Below are 24007 nucleotides of genomic sequence, written 5' to 3' on the forward strand. Positions count from 1 at the left end.
AATGAGGCTGTTATATTCTCTATGCTATATAACAGGCAACCATTCGGATGGTTTGCTAAGAGGATGAGAGTTTTATGAGGTTTTCATTATGTAATCTCCAATTTGATTAATAAATTCCTGATGCCTATGTTTGGTGGACGTAACCCAGATTGGTTGGGTGAACCACGTTAAATACTGTGTCATATGTGCTTGATATTCTGCTGTGTGTTTATTTATTTTGTTTGTTGTGCCTCTGGATTCCAACACACCATGGAGAGTTTCCTCTAGAATACGATCGTCTGCTTTAAAAAATGGTCATGAAACATAATATCCACTCTAGTAATATTTATTCCTATCTTTGCTCAAAGACTTTTAAAATAGTCTTCCAATGTCCCAAATTATACCTCCGCTTTCAGTTTTGGATAAAAATGATATTATTTATTAGCAATGAGATCAAATACTTGTAGCCCCAAAAGGATTTTATTCAAAATTCAGTATAACAAATATTTATGTCAATAAATTGGCTTATTGACTCTAGAAAATGACGTTTCGAAAAATTACAAATATTCTCCATACAATCAAGTAAACACTAAATACAAACTCCAAAGGGAGTAACTAGAGATTGAATGCAACAATCTTTCTATTGCACCAAAATCTTCAACTTGTAGAAAGTGTGTTTGTAGTGCTTGTAGCATTTGTGCATTGTCAAGGAACATAAAGTCAAAGTATTATATAAAGATCAAAGTCTCAACAGATAACCCAAAACCTTTGTATTATTAAGGTATCACATACTAGAACACGGGTGTGATTTTTGCCACATTGATTTTAAACACCAAAATTTCAGTTGAAGTTGGTGATGGGACTTGCTTTTTTATTACTTGTATTTTCCTACACTACCAGCGTATGGGTGACGCGTGAGACTCTTTGCAAATCGATTCCAAACACCAAAAGCCAAAATTGGTGATGGGAACCCTCTCAATAATCTATTCATTACTTGTTCATGACCATCTTAGTATAAAGAATACTAGACATTTATTGCTAAGAGTGGAAATGTCCATAGTTCAATTTGTAAATAGCCATAGTGACCTCAGAAATTCACCTGCCAGGTACTCAGTATGATGCCAACTTGCAAGATATACAGTTCAATTTCAATGTCAGGGTACCAAAGCAGTTATATATGATCATATTAGTGAACTAGATGCAAAACAATTTCAGAGTTTGAATCTAAAGAAAGTAATCTGGTGCTGGTTTTTTTTAAGGAATGCCCCTGGATTCCTGAGAGGCTACTTCAAAGACAGTAAACTTCTTATTAACTTTTTCATCTAACTCCAATATTGCAACAACATTGCCACATCTGTAACAATAATTTGGAGTTGACCAAACTGTCACTATCTGATTATTGAACATCCATTTATATCGCTTCCATGACCAACTGGTGAGCACGCCAAATGAAATCAATCTTATTGTTATGATTGAATGTAGAGGCAACATTTCCTCCAAAGAGAAATCCAGAGCGTCTTGGACTTAGACCCCAACGGTCAACACTGTCTTCTGGATCTGACCAAATAAGGTCACACATAGCACTATCATGAGGAACTTCTTGCTTTCTATCAATTGTTCTAATATGCTCTAAATTTGATATCGTAGGAGAAAGACCGCCATGCATACTAAATATACAGTTCTCAATAAGTGCAGATAAAATCAAGTAGTCAAATATATCTGTGCTGTACTGCCACACATTTATTGATCCATACCTCCAAAGGCATTCATCATAGAATATGTATACCTGTATAATTTGTTGGCTCTCATTATTTCCTCTGATAAGTGTGATTTGATCAGGATATTGAACCTTCAACGCAAGAAGCAGTAAGAAAATATCCACAAAGTAAAAGCCTCTGTCAACAAATTCACCTAAAAATAAATAATTGGTCTTCGGATAATCTCCCCCCACTTTAAACAACTCTTTCATATCATAAAATTAACCATGGATGTCTCCACAAATAGTGACGGGAGCATCAACTCTTTGGAAATTGCTCTCCTTAGACTAATACCTTCATGACCTTCACATCCAATTCCTTCAAAGGCTCACATCATTGGAAGAAAATTGCAAGTAGATGATATCTTAATAAGTTGATAGTAAAAGGACCATATTCCTTACTGCTTATGTGAAATGTACACAATGTAACAACATCAAAATAAAAATTGAGCCAATGCAAGTCATTTCGAATCTTACATGCCTCTTGCATATCCTGCTTTTGCATTATTCACTAATCAATATATTGAATAAGATTTTATTGAAAAGGTGGAGGAGACAAAATATAGATTATTCACACACAAATTTATTAGCGACAATTTTTCTATTGATCACACAAAACTTGATGCTTACAAGGTATTTCATCTTTTCCACTAGCTACTCTCTTTAAATATCTTGACATGCACACACACTTAACTCAGTTAACGCACACTCTAAATATGGACTGCACTTAACTCTTTATCCATGACTCAACTCTTAAGACTCAATTCACTGACTCTCTAATTTTAGCCAACTCCACATGCCAGAGTAATTACAATTTCTAACAAACTATTCGTTGTTACACAGAATTCATCTTCTGCGACATTTCTTATGTGCAACCATCTTTCAATATGAAACAATATGCGATGATCTTTAGATGTTAACCTTTGTTATTCATTTACGCTAATGTCCCACCAATGAATCAAAATTTTTCCATTTTATATCATTGCGATGGGTTGCCGCTTGATTATGAAACCAATCTGCCACTAAAACGAGTATCCAGAATAGTCTAGAATAGAAAGGAGGTAATGCGAGTTGAAGAACACTACTACAACCCTTTGTTTAAGATTATATTTTGCATAGTTGCCCCTTTAGTTCAAATCAACCCACCATTTACTTAATATAATGAAGCCAAGAGTATAAGTTTTAATATACAACTTTGTCTCTTGTCAGCATATGGTATTATTTATATCCATAATGGTGTTATACTAATTGGACGAATTAAATGCCGATAAAAGAGCTAGCTTGTATTGATTTGGCAGAGCAATAATCCGATAATTAAAAAATGAGCACACTATTTAAAAGGGCACCTTCAAATCAAGTGGTGAATCCATATTCATTTATAGTTCGTCTCTGATGGAAAGCGATGGATCTTATCTAATTTGTTAAGATAAATAACAATATTACAAATATGTTTTTGTGTATGCAGCTCTGACATGTGATCTTTTTCTTTCCACAGGGGCAAGATGCAATGGATAAAGGTTGTATCTTTAGTCTTTGGTTCCTGTAACTAAGTATTTCCACTAATGCTAGGGTTTCCTAGCTTCGTGATGAGTCGATACTGGTAGACTTCTTTTCAATGTTATACCTGATATACATATTTTCTTTGGAATACCAATATCCCATATTCATAATACAATGTGATTTGTTGGGTGTATAAACACCCATGTCGACACTATATTTTGATGTGTCATGCAAGTTCTTGTGAGTTTCTCCTCTTAGTGCTTTGAATGGGTGCTACCCTTGGTGACTCTCGATTAGTGAACTCGGTGCTCATGAAGTCCAAAAGTAATGGGTGCTACCCTTGGTGAACTCAATGCTCATGAAGTCCAAAAGTAATGGGTACTACCCTTGGTGACTGTCGATTATTGAACTCGGTGCTCATGATGTACAAAAGTACAAAATTTCTTAGGCTGACAACAGTAAAGTTGCATTCGTCAAGTAAAGAAGTTGCCTAGGCTGAGAACATTAAGTATGAAGAAGTAAAGAAGTTGCCTAGGTTGAGAACATTAAGTATGACGAAGTAAAAATGGAAAAAAAAAACATTTATTTATTTGATTTATCCAAAGTAGTGACTATCGGTTAGTCTGTCGATTAGTGAACTCGGTGCTCATGAAGTCCAAAAGTACAAAATTGCTTAGGCTGAGAAAAATAAAGTTGCATTCGTCAAGTAAAGAAGTTGCATAGGTTGAGAACATTAAGTATGACGATATAAAAATGGAAAAAAAAAACATTTTTTTATTTGATTTATCCAAATTAACTCAAAAAATACGCTTCCGTCAAGTAAAGTTGCATAGGCTAAGAACAGTAAAGTTGCATTCGTAAGTAAAGTTGCATAGGCTGAGAACGCTCATGAAGTCCAAAAGTACAAAATTTCTTAGGCTGACAACAGTAAATTTGCATTCGTCAAGTAAAGAAGCTGCCTAGGCTGAGAACATTAAGTATGACAAAGTAAAGAAGTTGCCTAGGCTGAGAACATTAAGTATGACAAAGTAAAAATGGAAAAAAAAAACATTGATTTATTTGATTTGTCCAAATTAGTGAATGTCGATTAGTCTGTCGATTAGTGAACTCGGTGCTCATGAAGTCCAAAAGTACAAAATTGCTTAGGCTGAGAACAGTAAAGTTGCATTCGTCAAGTAAAGAAGTTTCATACGCTGAGAACATTAAGTATGACGATATAAAATGGAAAAAAAAAAACATTTATTTATTTGATTTATCCAAATTAACTCGACAAAAGAATACGCCAAGAACATTAAGTATGACCTAGTCAAATTAACTCAACAAAAGAATACGCTGAGAACATTAAGTATGATTTAAAAAGGGAAAAAAACATTTATTTATTTGATTTATCCAAATTAACTCAACAAAAGAATAGGCCGAGAACATTAAGTGTGACCTAGTAAAGGATATAAAAATATAAAAAAGGAAAAAAAACATTTATTTATTTGATTTATCCAAATTAACTCAACAAAAGAATAAACTTTTTAATGTTTTAGAGGTCAATAACCCTAAAAATCAACCTACTACTATAGGAAACATTCAGAATGTCTCATCAAAGAAAATATCTAATATAAATGTAGCTTTGATTGGAGAAAGGTCTATCTCTCATACTCCACCTTTCCTTTTAACTTTTGAAATCTGTAATCAAAATGTACAAAATTGTTGTAGAAAATCTATGATAGGTTAACCCAATAATGCAATATAAATCAAAGCAGAATACTATAACCTACTTCTACTATCAATTTGCGGAAGCTTAAATATCGAGCCGAACAATATAACAAGAAGAAGAAAAATCAATGGCACAATACACATGAAAATACTTTGGGGAAAGTCTCAGATAAAAACCCCACACTATTGTATTATCATACATGGTGGAAATGCATAGGAATTATACAAATCATACATGGTGGAAATACATAGGAATTATACAAAGCCTTAGCTCTCACAACTATCCAACTCTCAGTACAATCCTCACAGATGCTCACAGGAAATCTTGGCTTCTCTCTAGCCTTCCTCTTTGCCCTCCAAGCTCCTATTTCCTTGCGCTGTTCCTTGTGGATGATTAGCCTATTACCAAGTGGAAAAATAAGCCTTCAAAACTACGCAATCCTCAAGGATGAATCCTTGACTGCATGCATGAGTTTTCTCCATGAGAAATCACATGCAACTGATAGTACACTGTCCTTGAACATTAATCTCAACTGGGTATTTCTTAGAATAGACATGCGTGAGTTTCTCATGAGGGAATCTTCAGTTAACTGGAGTAGCACTAATTGAGTGCATTAATGCATCAACTGACTGTTAACTCACTATTAGTTCCTCAAACAATTTGGAACTAATTTAACTGGACTTAACTCATTAAACTGAGTTAACTAATTACAACTCAAATATAACTCAATCTTATGTCCTTAATTTAAGGGATAACTCTTGCATGACTTCAGAAAGACTTCTAAATTGAAATTTTCCAACTAATTAATTTAAAATAAATAAATTAATTATTTCCAAGTAGCTGTTAAGACTAAATTCAATTTTAATTCACAATTTAATTCAAGGACAAATGAAATTGGAATATTCTTGTTGCATATTTCCACACTCCCTCTCAACAAGAAAAGGATTATCTGCCACCACGATCCTATCTCTATGGAACTCGAATTTACACTTTGACAATGCCTTTGTCAAAATATCAACATCTTTCTCCTCAGTCGAAATATACTGCAGCAACATGATCCTCCTCGCTACATAGTCTCTGAGATGATGATACTGGATGTCAATATGCTTGGACCTATCATGAAATACTAGATTCTCGAAGAGTTTGATACAACTATGATTATCACAATAGATCACAGTTGGATCCATCCTCTGATCAAACAAACCAACTAGGATTTTACGCATCCAGATTGCCTCACATGCTGCTTGACTTGCAACCATGTATTTTGCCTCTGCCGAGCTGAGTGAAACCGACCTCTGTTTCCTGCTGTACCAAGAAACTGTCGCTGACCCAAGGTTGAAAATCCCTCCTGATGTGCTCTTCTGATCTGATGGACTCCTTGCCCAATCTACATCAGTGAAGCCCTGTAGCTTCACTCCCTTTGTCTGTCTATACCATAATTTATACTGAGATGTGCCTCTGAGGTATCTCAATACATGCTTTTGCCACCTTCCAAAACATATTGGTAGGCTGAACCATCACTTGACTCAACTGGTTCACCGCATAGCACAAATCTGGTCATGTGTTCATTAAGTACATCAATGAACTCACAAGTTGCCTATACACAATAGCCTCTACCACTTCTCTTGAAGTGGCAACATCCTTCCTCTAGTTACCTGCTAGAGGAGTCTGCATGGGCTTGCACTTCTCCATGTGGAATCTCCTGAGTATCTTGTTGGCATGCTTGCCCTGAGACACAAACAACTCCCCATCCTTCTACCACACTTCCATGCCAAGGAAGTAATGCATGAGACCCATGCATTTCATATCGAATTCTCTTGCAAGGTCCTCCTTGCAAGACACGATCAACTGATCATCACCAGTCAATATGAAATCATCAACATAAAGTATGATGATCAACAACTTGCCTTTCACCACGATGTGGTACAGGTTCACATATGCTTCACTCTTTGTGAAGCCCAACCCGATGAAGTAGTTGTCTATCCTAGTGTACCAAGCACGAGGTGCTTGCTTCAGCCTGTACAACGCTCTCTTGAGTCAGCACACATGTGACTCACGATCGAAGGTCTCAAAACTTTTCGACTTTTCTATGTACACCTCTTCCTCAATCTGGCCATTGAGGAATGCAGTCTTCACATCCATCTGATGGATATTCCAACCCATCTGTGCTGATAGTGCCAACATAGATCTGATAGATGAGTACCTTGTGACAGGAGCAAAAGTCTCATCATAGTCAATCCCCTTGACCTGTGAAAAGCCACGGGCAACAAATATTTCCTTATGCTTCTCCACACTACCATCAGCAGCTTGCTTTACCTTGTAAAGCCAACGGGAACTCACAACTGACTTGTTCTCCGGTCTCGGAACCATGTCCCAAACACTGTTACGAACTATGGAGTCATACTCCTCCACCATAACATCAACCCAAATCGGCTGCTGCACTGCTTCCTCAAAGGAAGATGGCTTGGTCTCAACACATTCCCCAGCAAGGGCCATGTATCCAGTGTACCTCTTAGGTGACCTCCTCTGTCTGCGCTGAGAAGATGGTGCTCCCACATTCTCTCTTACATCCTCCAACAATATTTCAGCTTCTCAAGGCCTTGATCTTCTTCCCTGACTCTTTCTTGACCAAAGATTTGAACTCACAAAACTTTGTGAAGGTTTGATCCTTCTTCTGCATGAAATAATTCCAACATTTACGAGAATAGTCATCAATGAAAATCATATAATACCTTTGCTTCACTATGGATGCCGTCGAGAATGGTCCACACAAATCAGTATGAACTCACTCTAAGATAGCCTCTGCTCGACTGTCTTGATCATGAAAGGAAGACTTGGTGTACTTTCCCAAGGTACAACCTTTGCATGTGTCAACTTGCTCAAGTTTACCTTTGGGAAGTCCTATAGATATCTGCTGCATTATCTTCAAAACCCCATGATGCAAATGGCCCAACCACCTGTGCCACAACTCGCCAATGTCTTGGTTTCGCACCAATTCTTCTTTCGTACTCAATGCTGCACAATCATCTAGCTCTAGTTTATAGAGATTCTTCACTCGAATCCCTATCCTCTTGATCTGACCCGTGGCTATGTGTCTTAGGAACGCCTTTCCTTTACTAAAGACAACATCGTAGCCTTTGTCCTCCAACATTGCGACCGATACCAAGTTCTTCTTCAGTCCAGGCACATACATCACATCTGTCAAGGTGAGAGGAGCTCCATGCTCCCTCTGAAAAGCAACCGTGCCCACTCCTGAAACACTATACCTTCCATCGTCACCCATCTCTATGCGCATCTTGAGGTCTTTCTCCTCCAAGGCACTGAATAATTTTTTATCACTGGTCATGTGGAATGAGGTTCCATTGTCAAGATACCAGACACAACCCATCATCGATGACACCATGCATGCGATGAGGGTAAAGTCCATTTTGAACTGAGAGGCTAATGCCTCACCTTCCGATCCTTCTGAGGATCCCTTCTTGGACTTCTTCGATGGGAAATTAGTTGCATAATGTCCCATCTTGTGACAATTAAAGCATCTTACTTTAGACATGTCACCCTTCTTCCCTCCATGAGAAGAATTCGATTTGAAATGGGAATCCTTCCCCTTCCCTTTCCTTGCCTTACTTGGTAAGGCTAGATTTTCTTCATTATCATTCTTGGATGAAGAACCATCTCATGTGCTCCTCCTGATCTTCTCCTGCATAATATCCGACCACAGTCATTCTCAATCCGACAGTTTCTCCCTTCCAAACACAGAGTCCTGGTAGCTATTACAACTCTTTGGAAGGCCAAGGAGAGCGAGGCTCACCATATCATCATCGACAGTATTTATTACCACACTGCCAAGCTCATCCCTGTAGGTGGTGAGCTTGTTCAGATATGTGGAAATAGTATCGCCCTTCTCCATCTTGATTCTTCGAAGCTTATCCTTGAGCATTAATTTCCTCTAGTCGCTACTATTCTGGTAGAGGTCCCTCAATGTCTTCCACATTGAAAATGGAGTATCCTTCCCATGGAAACTTGAGACAATATGGTCTCAAACTCCCTCAAGGATGATCCATCTCGCCTTCGCCACACACTTCTTCCACTCAGCCAATTCTTGTGCATTAGTTGAAGTTGTCTTTTGGATTTCTTGATCAATGAATTCCTTTAAGCCATTGTCTTCTAATATAGTCTCCATTCTATCTTTCCATGCTATGTAATTTGAGCTACCTTCCAAGGCATACTCGAATCTCAAGCCATAGAACGCCATTGGCCAACCCTGAAGTATGATATGAATTTGATTTGCACCTACAACCCTAAACTTCAAACTTTGAATTCTCTTCTCAGGATACTGTTCACAACTTTGATACCATGTAGAAAATCTGTGATAGGTTAACCCGATAATGCAATATAAATCAAAGAAGAATACTATAACCTACTTCTACTATCAATTTGCGGAAGCTTAAAGATCGAGCTGAACAATATAAGAAGAAGAAGAAGAATCAATGGCACAATACAAATGAAAATACTTTGGGGAAAGTCTCAGATAAAAACCCCACAATATTGTATTATCATACATGGTGGAAATGCATAGGAATTATACAAAGCCTTATCTCTCACAGCTAGCCAGCTCTCAGTACAATCCTCACAAATGCTCACAGACAATCTTGGCTTCTCTCTAGCCTTACTTTATGCCCTCCAAGCTCCTATTTCCTTGCGTTGTTCCTTGTGGATGATTAGCCTATTACCAAGTTGAAAAACAAGCCTTCAAAATTGCGTAATCCTCAAGGATGAATCCTTGACTGCATGCATGAGTTTTATCCATGAGAAAGCACATGCAACTGATAGACTGTCCTTGAACATTAATCTCAACTGGGTCTTTCTCAGAATAGAGATGCATGAGTTTCTCATGAGGGAATCTTCAGTTAACTGGAGTAGCACTAGTTGAGTGCATTAATGCATCAACTGATTGTTAACTCACTATTAGTTCCTCAAATAGTTTGGAACTAATTTAATTGGGCTTAACTCAGTAAACTGAGTTAACTAATTACAACTCAAATATAACTCAATCTTATCTCCTTAATTTAAGGGATAGCTCTTGCATGACTTCAGAAAGACTTCTAACTTGAATTTATCCAACTAATTATTTTAAAATAAATAAATAAATTATTTCCAAGTAGTTGTTAAGACTAAATTCGATTTTAAATCACAATTGAATTCAAGGACAAATTAAATTGGAATATTCTTGTTGCCATATTTGAACAATTGTATGGTAGATTTTAAGACTTCTTCTAATGTCATGCCATACTCAATGGCCAAGAAATTAAATTTAGTTCCCATAAAATCTGTTACACAAATTGTGTAACTCGATAGATCTAATGTCAGGGTTTTTGGTGAAGTTAAACATGTATTGATTAGGCCTTCTTCTAATCCCAAAATTTATTAGATTATTGATATAATTGTTGTTGGTATTCCAGAATCATATGATTTGTTGTTGAGTTGACATTGGTTCGAAAAGCTAAATGGGTGCTTTTCAATATATTGGTCACACTTATGGTTACCTCTAAAAAGTAAACCTAATAGAATCAAAATTGAAAGAAAAAAAACATAAAATATATTGTGACTGATCTACAAAATCAAAATGAACCCATTATATTTACTAAAGCGTAACTCAACAATTATTCTTTTGAAACATATCTTGGCAAATATGCATCTAAATAATCTCCTGTAGAAGAGTTAGAAACAAAAAAATTATATTTTGTTACAGTAAGGGTTTCTGATTCAATGCAAGTTGCTTCTTCTTCTTCTTTTATTGATGTATATTTGGATGTTATAGTATGTGGTTCAAAGTCAGATGAAGGCATCAATGTCGGTTGTGTATTTTTGGACCCTCAAGGTAATAAATTTCTTTTATCTTGTAGACTTGACTTTTAGTGCACTAATAATGTTGTTGAATATGAAGTTTTGTTACAAGGTCTTGGAAAATCTATAGAAATGAAAGTTAAAAAACTTAAATAAGTAGGTGATTCTAAAATCACAGTGAGACAAGTTTGTTGTTCAGAAAAGTGTCCAATACGGAATGACCCTATCCCACTCTAAGGGTGATAGTACCTCAGCAACAACCGAAGCAAAGCTATCTAAGATTTCTTCTTTATGAAAGTAAAATAGGGGAGAAATGGATCCACTAACCGATGTCTTTCGCTAATGATTGATCCAATCTTCTCTCCTTGCTGCTTGCTCCCAGCTCCTTGCTCTTTCACTGGCCCAGCTACACCAAGATCCTGCAAAATGGCAAGAAGAGGAAACTACAAGAAGCATACATTCATAATTGATTCAAGGATTAGAATAAATCAAATACACAAGCATAACAATACACCATTGAGACACATGCATATAGAAGAACCTCAAATGCTTTATTAATGGAAGAAGTAAAGTTTAGGAAGTGTTACAACCATAAGAGGCCCAATCCAGCAACACATCCCAGCAGAAAGAAATCTCCTCTTCACCTCCTTCAAAGCAAATCACCCAATAGCTCTAAACTCAAACCAACAGCACTTCCTTACATTCACCAGATTCCAACCCCCTTAGACCTCATGAGAGAGCTCTATATATAGGAGTTTTGGAGAAAGGATGAGTCAACTTGAGAGCTGACTAGTGTCCTCTCTCACTTCAGTTATTCTTCAGTTCTTGAGTCCACTTGGAGGTTCTTGCTTCCACTTGGAGATCTAGACCCTCTGACTCATCACTAGGCGAATTCCTTGATCCAAGTGTCATTTTGGAAGCTTCCTGGGCGCTGACACCTTGAGGAATGACTGTGCCACTTGTCCAAGTACGCTCAGCGCAGGTGGCCTTCTTTTCAGTTGACATTCAGCGCAGGTACAGAGTGGAGCACTTGACATTCAGCACAGATGCTCAGTGGAGCAGTTGACATGATCCAGAAATTGCTTGTTTTTGAGTGTTTTCAGGTGGAGAACTGATATTCAGTGCTGTGGTTTGCTGACCTTGTTCCTCTAGGGGTAGGAACAACATGTTTAGGGACTTTGGATCCCTTAGATTATGGACATTTCATGCTTCATGCTGTAAGGCACAAACATGTCTATAACAAAGTTAATAAAACCATTCATCATATTTCTAATCACCTAAAGAAGTATAGTTAGGAGGTTTGGAATTTAACTCGAAATTTCAACAGCTTTGAGTCAAATTTTGTACGTTGTTCACAAATTTTAGATGTTGATCTCTTAGCTAATGTAGCCTCTAGACTTCTTGCCATGGAAATCCTTTTCAAGTCATCAATTCCAGATAACATCTCCAAATGGAGAGTGTTTGATGATGATGTCCAAATAAGGATTTTCTCACTATAGAGGATACCTTTAAATGTTTTATAATAGATGAGGATCAACATAATTCCCAATTGAATTAAGATTTTCTAGATTAAACTAGACCAAAAAACCTAATCCCTAAATCAATAGTTCATCTACAAAAAAAAATTATGACTTTCAACACAGATTCAAAGGAGGTACTAACTGTAACAAATAGTTCTATTTTATATGTTTCTCGAAGGCAATTCCTAGCTGTGAAACTGCGCCGAGAAAACAACTCAACCAAATTTAGGTTCAAGCTGGCCCTCGAACCAAAGGGGGCTCCCTCAAGTGTTACGAGGCTTTAACGTTGTTCATTGTCACTGAATAAAAACCTATGAATCACAATTTCCAAATCTAGGGTTTGTTGTATAGGTGGTTGTTGATGAGTCACAAATCCCTACTTAACAAATAAGGCCTTCTCTTATTGAGGCCTAATCAAAGTGCCAATGTTCAGCCATGACATAAAAACATAGCTAAAAAGGTTTTGATAGAGGAATATAGGAGAAATTAGAGAATTAGATATCCTCCCTGAATATTCAATTATCTAATAGGATCCAAAACATATAAAAGAACCTCTATATTGAACATAAATACAGCCAAGTATAGCATAGAAGCAACAATCTAATGATTTTTGGGTGACCAATTAAATAGATTGTTCAATATTTTACTCAGTATAGAAAATAACACTGCATTAGGGACATTAGGGAGGTTGATACTCATCTTGGCCCTTCCTCGTGTCCTATACTACCTCAAATATATGCATAAAATATTATGTAATCACACGTAGCATTCACATGTACACATTTTTTGTCAATAAACCGAAGCCAAGAACCCTTGAATTAAAACATTGTAATATCCTGGTTTAGAAAAATATGAGGGTGCCTTTTACAATTAAAATGAAAGTATATATAGATAATTACACTCCTGAATCTATTTCAAGCTTTTGGGAATAAAAATCTTAACAATGCACTAAAAAAATATCTAATTTATTACAAACTTTCTGGAAATAAAATCAATTAAAGACTAAAAATAAAACTAAATATAAAATGGTTACAATGTGTCTCGAATGGTTGAAAATGGAACCAAATTCATTTGAAATAGGAATGTTCTTCCACTTATCCTTCGACTAACGGTGATTTTGTGCATGAGAATATGGGATTAACACTTTTTCACTGATATCCTACCTTGACAACCTATTCCACATGTTAACTGACTGCTACCACATCCACTAGATTTCATGTTCTTGAACTGATCCTCGAATCCTGAATAAACCTTCTAACTATTTAAAATTCTTCCTGGATATGCTAAATTGATCCTTGAATGCTAATATTTTGTTAAAGAATATGGTATTTCATATTGTGTCTTGGAATACTATGTTATTGCCAGATATTTCTTGAATCTTTAATACTCCCTGAAGACATTCACAAAATCCCTAAAAAATTGGATTTAATCCCCAATTGCTAATCATCAATATATGATTTATTTTCCACCCTTCATTTAACGTGCACACTCGTAAATATATGCAACTTCTTTTGCTAGATATTCTACAAGTCTTTAATTATACTTTTATGGAGACATTCCTTTATATCTCCTACAAGAATTTCCAATTGAAGTTGTTTCATGTAGAAAAATTGAGGATTTTTTCACATAACCCTATAAATCATATCATATAATCTGTAAAAAATGATATGGTTTGATCTAAAACCATATGTCATTTAGACCAAGAAGGGAACAACCCTGATTTTCCAAGTTTTTGATTCTAACACTGCTTCAAAAACTATCTTTCATTGCAATTTTTAGTATCATTTCTATAATTTCCAGCCTCTAATCTTGATTGGATTTGAAAAGAAAAAACCTAGCTTTGTAATCTTGTTAATTCTCTCAAAAAAATGGGCACTCCTTTCTGAGTACTTCTCATTATTATTCACTTCTAAAGATACATCCACTTTATTGCCATAGAGCTCCCATTTGAATACCCAACACACCTGTAAACATGGTCATTATTGTCATTAGCAAGATGAATTGAAGGATTCAATATTTTGCAGTGAATGTTTCATCATTGAATTCAAGTAAATGCCATTTCAATTCAACAATTATCAAGAATCATGCATCAATGGTAAATTGTTCCTTGAGACTTGAGCATGCTCTTCTTTCGAGATTTTGAACCCATCCATGTGCATCATAGAAAATTGGCATGATCCCATGTACCTTATACTCTTTTTCCAAATTAACAAAAGGGTTGTTGGCGTTCTTATGCCAAATGTATTATTGTCATATATTCATTATGAATTCCAATTGGTCACATATGACCTTGATACGCCATCTTGCCCACCATGAAATGTGTTCCACCTCAGAGGAAAAATATGATTTCTGGTCATTAGATATATCTGATAAACCAACCCAATCCATTAACACATAAGTTACACATATATATCCTTTGATAGATATGCAACCTGCTTATCTGAAAAACCAACCATTTTGTTTCCTTTCTAAACAATATTTAGCTTCCATCTATAGCCATAACAACTGCAATGTTTATGTTGTTATTCTCTTTTCTGTATCAATTTTCTAATCTAGCATTCTGATTGTATTTGATAGTCATTGAAATGAAATTTTCCTGAAATCCAAGAACACAATACCATAAAAAAAAAGTTAACTCTCCACATATGTTGTCTTCTTATTATTTTGAGTATTTCATAGATTTCTTGTCTTTCACCCTTACGCATTCCCATATTTCACTTTGACATTGAGTATCAAGAACATTTTCCAATTCTTTCACTTTGACCTTGTCTATGAATCGTTTTGCAAATCATCTTTGGTTAGTGTTGACGGTGTTGGACTTGCCAACATCAGGGGATCTCCCTGGTATGAAGTCCCAACTAGAACTCACACCGTTTGGTGTAGGAGTCCCATCTGGTACGATGGACCGGTTGCCATTATCTTAAAGATATGCCTTAGTTCTTGCTTGTCAGCATGTGAGAGTGGTCTGCTTTGTCTTTGAACAACGAGGTTCACGTGCCTGGTGAGTGTTAGTGTTACTTGTGTCAAGGTTCTTTCACAACAGAGAGAGAGGGTGGGAGTGAGTCTCTAGTCGAAAGGGAGGAAGTCCCAACTCTGTCAGAGACACACAACACAACAGGACATGCACAACTTTCGGAAGAGCAATCCATGTGAATGCGGCAGTCACAACACACAAAGGAAGATAGAACGTACAACACCCAGCGGGGCAGTCCACACGAGTGCGACAATCATTATAACAAGTTTACGTGAAAGGTTTTGTCTGATGTTCGGGGAGGTAACCAACACGGAAGGACATAGTTAACAACTTATACAACACATTTTCATAAATATATGCATTAGAACAGTTGAATGAGTTCAATTGTTTAACACAGGTTAAAGAAACATGTATTACAAGTGTTCAATATTAATTCTTACAAACAGTTACAACACATGTGTGAAAACGTTCTGGCCTGTGAGCAGGCTTCTGAATTAAGTGAAATTTCCAAGACACATCGGTACACAATCCATCACTAACCCTTTAGGCGTGGTGTTGGAGCCACTACTCACTCCTCAAAAAAAATATTACAGACTCTCAAGGCTATGTGGGAAGAGCCAAGGTGAAAAAAGTCCTTTGCATGTACAAATGAGGGGGTATTTATAGCGAAGGGTGAAACTGGCCCTTATGACTGTTCGACTTCCCTCATGACTGTTTGACTTTCATGACTTTTCATATTACATGACTCTTCAGATTACAAGTGGGTCTCTTGGACTTCCATGTTACATTACATTGATTGACAACAATATGGCCCATAATAATGATATGGCCGACATGACTCATGACACGACTCGTCATGACAATGCTAGCATGTTCATGCTGTTGCTGGTGTGCATGTCGAGTTGCAGTGTTGTTGAGTGATGGATGCCCTCTTAGTGTATCACAACTTCACCTCCACATGGAAAGGTGTGTGGAGTCCTTGATGGTCATTGGGTTCACTTGATGTTGCATGTGCGTATTTCTCTTTGCTTGTACTTTGGCATGCTTGACATGTCTGTCTGTTCGCAAAAATATCTCCTCTCATGTTCGTTTGTCCGTCCATTTGCAAACACATCCTTCCATAGTCATCTGTTCGTGAACACATCTGCTTGCATGTATTGTTTGTTTGTCCGTTCATGAAAACATCTCCTTGCATCAATCATATGTTCGTCTATTCGCGAACACATCCTTTTGCATGTACTCTCCTTGTTCATCCCATCTGTCGTCGCATCATGTTTATTCATGTACATGTATCTGCAGTCACTCATGACGAGATGACATCAAATCCATAAACCTCCTAGTCTACCATGATGCATGGTCATTCGCTTTCGGATGCAGGTGATCGGGAGAGAGGACAAGGCTATAAAACTGTGTGAGGCAAGTTTCAAGCTGGGATGTGAGCTCCGAGCACTGCTGGTGAAAATTGTGTAGAGGTCACTAGGGGACTGAGATGGGAAATCCGGATCAGTAGTGACTATCCGTCGGATTTGTCTTGGATGGAGGGAAGATCTGTGCAATTTCTGGAGGGAAGTAGTTCGGGCAGTAGAGGGTCTTGGCAGCAAAAACTGCATAATTTTTGGAGGGAGTTGAGTGCAGGCTTTAGGAGTCTTGGCAGCAAAAACTGCACAATTCCTGGAGGGAGCTAGTAGCGGGCTATGGGATGGCTTGGTAGCAGAAACTGTGCAATTCCTGGAGGGAGCTAGTAGTGGGCTACGTGATCGTTGTAGACAAAAACTGCACAATCGCTGGGAGGCTGACTTGCTGAACACCTGTGCATAATTTTTGAGTTGAGCAGGATGTTGGGCTACTGAGGGGCTTGCTCATGAATTCTGTGCAATTATCTGGGTGAGCAGTCGACCGACTGTCTGGGTGGCTGGCTGGAAAAACTGCATAATTTCTAGAGGGAGACAGGGATGGGCACTCGGTGTCTATCTAGCCTATCTGCACAATTTTCTCAGTTAGCGGAGTGGGCAAGGTCTACAGTTTCTGCGCAATTTTTTAGGGGAGTGAGTCCCAGGTGACTACCTGGTCAAACTCTCCGGTTGACCAGCAGGAGGGTTGGTTGATTTTCTTGCGGGTAACGTAGATTGAGATGGCTTGCTGAGGAACTTCTGCGCTTTTCTAGATGACAGTCAGTTCGGTCGATTTCAGGATTGCGTAGTGTAGGCTGCCTGGGAGATAGTGTTGTAGTGTTTTCTTCTCAAAGGTGTACGAAAATAAATCACCTAAGAGTGTGGATGACAAACAGTCTCAACAATATAAATGGCTGCTAAACATTGTAGATCTGTAACAACTGATAGAAACAAAACCTGCCAAAGTCCTGATTTATGCCACAATCATAGTTAAACAACAAAATGAAACAATAATAATAACTCCAATAATCCAATGGAAACCAGATATACAAAGAATATATTTTATTATAACACTTGTGAAGGGAACAAATAAATGTTACCAGTCCCCCTCTATGGGATGGGTTCTTGGCTATCCTCAAACGTCTTCATCTTGTGTAGAGTCTCTCTCCTCTATAATGTGTAAACCCAACAAATAAAATGTTTGAGCTCAATGGGAACTCAAAATGGAAAAAAAATGGTGTGCGACAATGATAATAATCAGAGTTACAACTGTGAGTGCAACAATGAAAATAATCAAAAGTGAATAATGAATGGAAAACCCTTCTATTTATAACAAAATATTGAGTTATCCTTGAATAATGAGCAATAATAAAATATTATTAACCCCATTCTTGGAATAACCACTTGGAATATTTTAGTATGTCTGGTTAGGAGGGAAAAAGTATTTAAACTTTTATTTAGAAATAATAAATAAATAAATGATTTATTTATCATCTCAAGAAATTGGTTAAGGAATAATTAAAAAATAATGATTTATTTAATTATTCCTCATGGATTTAGTCAAACTTGACAAAGAATAATAATTAATTAGTGATTAATTAATTATTCCTAGAAGATAATTAAATAAATAGTGATTTATTTAATTATTCTTCATGGGTTTACTTATAAATTACTTAACAAATGTGGTTTATTAAGTAATTTCTCACAGTGAGAGCAATTTTACTATGGTAAAATTGGTTTTTCATGGTGTACTTCGATCCATCTAGTAAATTAGGCTAGATTATCATTTTTTTGGTGATAACAGATTTCCCCCCAACGTACGAGTGTTAGGATCAAAATGTATGACCGAAGTACATTGTAAAGATACAATCACTAGACAACAAAGTGGAGAGAGAGAGAGAGAGAGCTAAAGCAAAAGAGGATAGGGACAGAGGGAGCGAGACCAATGCAATTATCCTTTCATGTTGTGGTACCAGATCTCAGTGAGGCGGGGGAGGCATACATATACCTACCGAGATAACTTAGTAAAAAAATATTGATGCGCCCATAAACATAAAATTGAGCAATGAAGTACATGTTGAATGGTACATGACACACTGTCATAACTGAGCCATAAAATAATACAATGTGTCCCATATACATAATGCACCTAGAAAAACATGAGCCATGACTGAATATAATAATATGTGAGTACATGAGATATAATGCCCCTTCCCTTAAAAGAATGGGTGGGAGGGAGGTTAGAACAATCAAAGAAGCCCTGCTGAACAGGGAAAGGTTTTGCAAAACTGAATGGATCATCTGAAGGAGACATGCATGCTATGAACAGTGTGATCGGTAGGAACCAAACCCATCAAATCTATGGAACTACATCTAAGGTTGTAAAATAATATGAAGGCATCCGAGCATGTTGGGGACTACCTGAAGGGCCACCCCCTCATGAGGTATGAATCATCTCACACACACCCGAGAATCATTGGTACAATCTGCTACATCACTAGACCATCTAGTGTATGAATCACGGACATGAAACAACCAACTCAAGGGGAAATGATGAGTCCCTTTGATTTATCTGAGGCACTGGAAAAGAATGAAAGCTGGAACCAAGATACACAACCCTCTAGGCAATTCTTTCTATATGTGATTTACGCCAAAATTCTTCTTATAACTATGATGGATCACAGAAGCCTAAATTCTATAAATGAGCTAATGTCGAAAAAATAGGGCCCGCGATAGGTGAGGCAATGGGGATCCTCAACTAAGGCATGAGGGAAAATAACAATGTGATTGATGGACTGCCACCAGGGACTATGGAGAAAATGGGATTGAGGGACAAACAAATGACTTCCCTTGTTAGAGCATAAAGTACATGGTTGACCTGACAATGACTAACTTGACTCCGGAGGGGATGGGTGACAGTATGACTGGAGGCCAAAATGGGCAATATAGGATGAACGATATGCAAAGATGGATGGAATAATGTGACATGATATAATGGGATGTGAAACAACTCCATGGATGTAAAGGTGACTCATCGCAGATGCTCTGAACAAGGGTGACTGATGATGCTTCCACACAAAATAGGCCCGGTGGGGACCATGAAAACATGAGTGACTGATGGTTACTCATGACGAAAATCGACACGTGGGGCAACAAATATTAAGGGAAGGTGGTCCCTAAGGTACAAGTGTCGTATATGAAGAAATTCAATTTTAAGAGGCGACAAAGTGACCCTTCTTGGAAAAATGGCTTCCGGGTGAAGTGTCAAATCATAAAAAATGAAGAGAGACCCATTATAGTAATCAGTGAGATATTTCCAATGGTGCTGAGAGTTCATCAAACAAAGCTATGCTCTACTCACAATGTGTGACAGAAAAACTATGGGTTTTCCTAGAAAAGGGCTTTTTCCCTCCAATTTAATTCATTTTCTAAGTGAGCTGTGGTGAATTTGGAGTGGAGGAGGAGGCCCTAAATCTTGTGGAGATTGTAGCAGACAAACCGACCATCAAAATTAGGATTTGCAACTTTCAGGAAAGTGGCCTTACTTGTCTAAAGATGGCCTTAATGCTTCTTGGAACGATGGTTCCTAGTGAAGAATTAAGGGAAGAGGAAAACGAGAATGAACTACTAGAGGAGGTCTAGAATCATTCTCACCTAATAAGTCAAACATGGGGACTATGTGGACATAGAGTAGAATATTTGAAGATATGGTATCAAACGTCTACGATATGTGATGTGCATATGGCTCGTTGGAGAGGTCGGTAGGACAAAATATCCAAGGAATGGGAGGATAATCGACCATACCTAGATCCAGTGGGATCTAGGCCAAGAATTATGTTAATCAATTAAGAAGATGGCCAAGGGAAAACCATCAATGCCCCCAAGCATGGGATATTGCCCACAAACATAGGTTATGGAGGGGATTGATCTGGTATGCAAAGGTGGGAATGATGCCCGCTAGCACCATTGTGTTCCGAGTGATCTAAAAAGGGATTCAAGCATCTCGACCCAACTTGGCATGAGATCCTCCAAAGGATGATAAGGAGATGTAGGGGCCTATGTGCCCCCAGTATGTTATGGGCGTATTGGATGTATTTAGAGTGGTGGACTCCAAACACTTATATGTTTTATGTGATACATAATATGATTATGCATTTTTATATGACGATGATGGTTCACCATGTGTTGTGTTTTATGGTTGCCTTTTGTGGTATACATGTGATAAATTCCAATCTAGAATGTTATTTGCAATGGTATCTACATAGTTATTTTGGGCTCTAGGAACATGACTGAAAGTAATGGTTTCAAATTCACGTACCAATAGCTTAACTCGTAGATATTTTCTAAATAGGACTTGGTTATGCACATGATACACACCATTCAATTGCATGAAAAGTAGCAAGGAATCTAAATGAACATGAAGATGAAGGATGCAATGAGCGAGGGAATCGACTAACAAACCTATCACTACATCATATTCAACCTAGTTATTGGTGGCAGATCCAATGCACATGCTGTTCAAAAGGACTAACATATGCATGGAGATAAAAATGGCCCAGGCTGCCAAGGCTAGTTTCCTAGAGAAGCGACTCGCACCATCGACATGACCAATATATGACGTGAATGATGGATCCATTTGAAAGGTGCAAAAGACAACAGATGAAATGATGCAACCTACCTAACTTCATGATAGAAATAAAGACATGCAAATCATAGGGATATGCTATGAGAAACATTTCTTAAGGTAGAGTGCATTGGGAGAATTAGGAAGGAAATGGCCTTCAGAATCCTCCAAAAGATATGCCCCCTTGCCTAAGTGCAAGGGTAATTAGGGGTAGACATAACTTCCATGATGTCCTCATCAGAATGGAAGATGGGCGGATGGGAGGAAGGTTGACTACATGATGCGGCAGAGGTACCTAGTGCATCAACCTGAGAAATAAGGTTCACATATGCATCATCTTGAATGGTAGATGACGAGATAGTAGATGGAGGATCTATGGATGTTGAGACTTGGGATTCTGTCAAAAGAGGTTCAATAGAAGTATGCGCAGAAACCTCAGAAAGGTTTTCCTACGAGGAACTCAAGGATGAAGCTAGATAAAGGATATTTATCGTGGATCCCATCATCTCGACATCGGGGGGAGGGACCACGATAGTGGGACCAGAGTCCCCCTGTTCTGGTTTACTAGTGGTACCAGAATGCATGGTAGAGGAGCAGGTGATCCACTACGAGTGGTATCGTATTCGCGGAGTGCCTCAAGGCAATCACGAAATTCATCGAGATGAGGGAAACAATGGTATTTACTCAAACTTGAAAAATAATACTAATTAATCACTGATTAATTAATTATCCTTAGAGAAAAATAAGATAATTAATGATTTATTTGTTTATTTTTCATAACTGGGTCAAATATGACAAAGAATATTAATTAAACAATGGTTTAATTAATTATTCCTAGAAGATAATTAAATAAACGGTGATTTATTTAATTATTCTTCATGGGTTTTGTTGTAGCATCCATCGTCATTTATATTTCATTTTTAATATTATATAAAAAAAAATCAAATATTTTGTCTTAAAAAATCAAAAGAGAATGTAAAAGTCCGAAAGTAGTTATTTATTTTATATTATTAATAGCATTCAAATCCATATAAGGTGGGGCCCCAACCCATATATTAAAGTTCAAGTGGTATCATAGGATATAAGCAAGCATGGGCTCGAGAAGCGGGTAAAGTGCTCTGCGAGGAACAATGAGCATGAGTTATAACTCAGGCTCAACCCCCGCAGTTGACCATGACGTCAAGGTGTTTGACTGAGATCAACGGCCTGAGATTGCTGTGGGGGTTCAAGCTCGATGAACCTCTCGTACACTCCCTACCCCTGCAGTGGGCCACCCCCATCGCTTCACTCCATCTCATCTCCTCCACGTCATCCGCCACCCTCATTCATTACCGTCCACCTCATTCACCATACCCCATCACCTCATCTGCCACTCCATTAATTAGTTACATTAATTACTAGTTTTCCCTTCGTTGGATTATCATATATATAAAAGACAAGCAAAACCCCATTGCATTAGTCTTTTGTTTTAGTACTAAGCAACCTTGCATCCAGTTTAGCAGTTTGAGTCAGCAACCATCCTGACAACTGTCATGAGCAACTGTCACCATGGCCAAACAATAGTATTGAAAGGAGCCACCATTGTGAACTACTTGAACAAAGATTTTATAGACAAGCCTACTTATGGTAGGATTACAACTTGCAGAATAGCACTGGACAAGTTAGAGGAAGCACCAAAGTCAAATGTACCATTATGGAGAAAGTGCAAGGAATGGATGATAGAGAAGACCAAAGATGCATCAGCAGGACCACTTACTCAAGCCACAGATTCAAACAATGAGTAGCAATCACCAATCATACTCTAATTTCTATTACTTCTTGTTATCTTATTTTTTTTAGAAGAATGAGATGTCTTTTACCCTCTAATGTAATATTTTGTAAAGACTTTTACTTTAGACAGTTAGAAGGTAGTTAATCAGTTTGACAGTTTTGGTAGTTACCAACTGTCCCATGATGTATAAAGAGAGGCAAAATTATAGAAAAAAAAGGTCTGCATTTTGAAGAACCTGGAGACTATTCTGTTGTATTCTTGATAAATTGATGAGTAATGAAAGAATCAGAAGTTTTCCAGACATTGTTGGGTATGATTTTGTAATTTCTCTGTTATGTGTCATCATGTTTCTTCTTTTCTTTAAATATGGTAATGAAGTTGCAGGTCTTTGTTTACTTATGTGAATGAAGTTAAAATTTCTTAAAAGAGAGCTCCTATATTTAGAGTTCCTACCCCTATATTTCTTCTAAGTTACAGATAATAGTTCCTGTTAAACACAACATATTATCTTTAACTTCTCAAGGCATTCTTCACACAACATTCATATTCAGCATCACATGGCATTCTGAGATTTTCATATCAGCTAAATATTAAGGGTTAAAAGTCAGGTCCTTTAGGCCCTTCACATGAGGATACATTATACAAATAAGTGACATGCATAATGAAAATTAATGTCTTAAGCACAATTTCTACTTATCCAGGAAATTGGTTTCATAAGGGACAACATTAATTAGTGTTGTTTCCGGGGATCGAAATCAAGAACATTTTTCCTTGGGTTTTTAATATTTTCCTTTGGTTGTTCAATGAGGAGGAAATATTTGGCTGTATTAAAAAAAAAACAATAACTCTAGCTTCAAAAAGGCCTCACATGAGGTTAGATACCTCACAGCAGAAAGCTCAAGCCCTTTTAGACCCTGAGAGATTAGTTTACAAGAGG

At 37.4% G+C, this 24007-nt stretch overlaps 1 pseudogene; it reads right to left on the reverse strand.

Moving 5' to 3' along the window:
- Window positions 1–1203: 1203 nt before the first annotated feature.
- LOC149209719 (serine/threonine-protein phosphatase PP-X isozyme 2 pseudogene) overlaps window positions 1204–24007 on the reverse strand; it is a 48143-nt pseudogene continuing 25339 nt past the window's right edge.

Source organism: Pinus tabuliformis, chromosome 1_2 (assembly GCF_031772625.1).
Source record: "Pinus tabuliformis cultivar Carrire ecotype Pingquan chromosome 1_2, CPIR1, whole genome shotgun sequence".
Classification (NCBI taxonomy): Eukaryota; Viridiplantae; Streptophyta; class Pinopsida; order Pinales; family Pinaceae; genus Pinus; species Pinus tabuliformis.